This window comes from Apaloderma vittatum, unplaced genomic scaffold (assembly GCF_000703405.1).
Source record: "Apaloderma vittatum isolate BGI_N311 unplaced genomic scaffold, ASM70340v1 scaffold29148, whole genome shotgun sequence".
NCBI lineage: Eukaryota > Metazoa > Chordata > Aves > Trogoniformes > Trogonidae > Apaloderma > Apaloderma vittatum.
This window is the reverse complement of record NW_009729554.1, coordinates 5,625-5,924: the sequence shown is the minus strand read 5'-3', so window position 1 is coordinate 5,924 and position 300 is coordinate 5,625. Positions and strand designations below refer to the sequence as shown.

General features: G+C 66.3%; 1 protein-coding gene across 1 annotated transcript in view; it reads left to right on the top strand.

Moving 5' to 3' along the window:
- Nucleotides 1-300, top strand: part of SIK3 (SIK family kinase 3) — a gene marked incomplete at its 3' end in the record, with an annotated part of 18,769 nt that overhangs the window by 12,852 nt on the left and 5,617 nt on the right. The gene's annotated exons all lie outside the window — the stretch shown is intronic.

The window sequence follows — 300 nt, the reverse complement described above, 5'->3', positions numbered from 1 at the left end:
CAGCCACAGCTCCTTGGGCAGCCGGAGGCTTTCCCCGCCCGTGGTTCCTGGTGGGCAAAGGCCGTCCCGCAAGGGTGCCGTGGAGCAGCAGCTCTGGCCCGCGCTTGCCAGGTTTGCCTGTGACTCCTCTCTTGGCTCCCTGCAGGTGGTGGACTTGCCCATGGCTCAGCGGGGCCTGGAGACCCGCTGTAGCGGAGTGGATTCACGCCGAGGGCAGGTGGCCACCTGGGTATTCCCGAAGGGACATACCAGCGTTCCCCTGGAGGTGGAAGGGGCTTTCCGTCAGGGAAGAGCAAACGG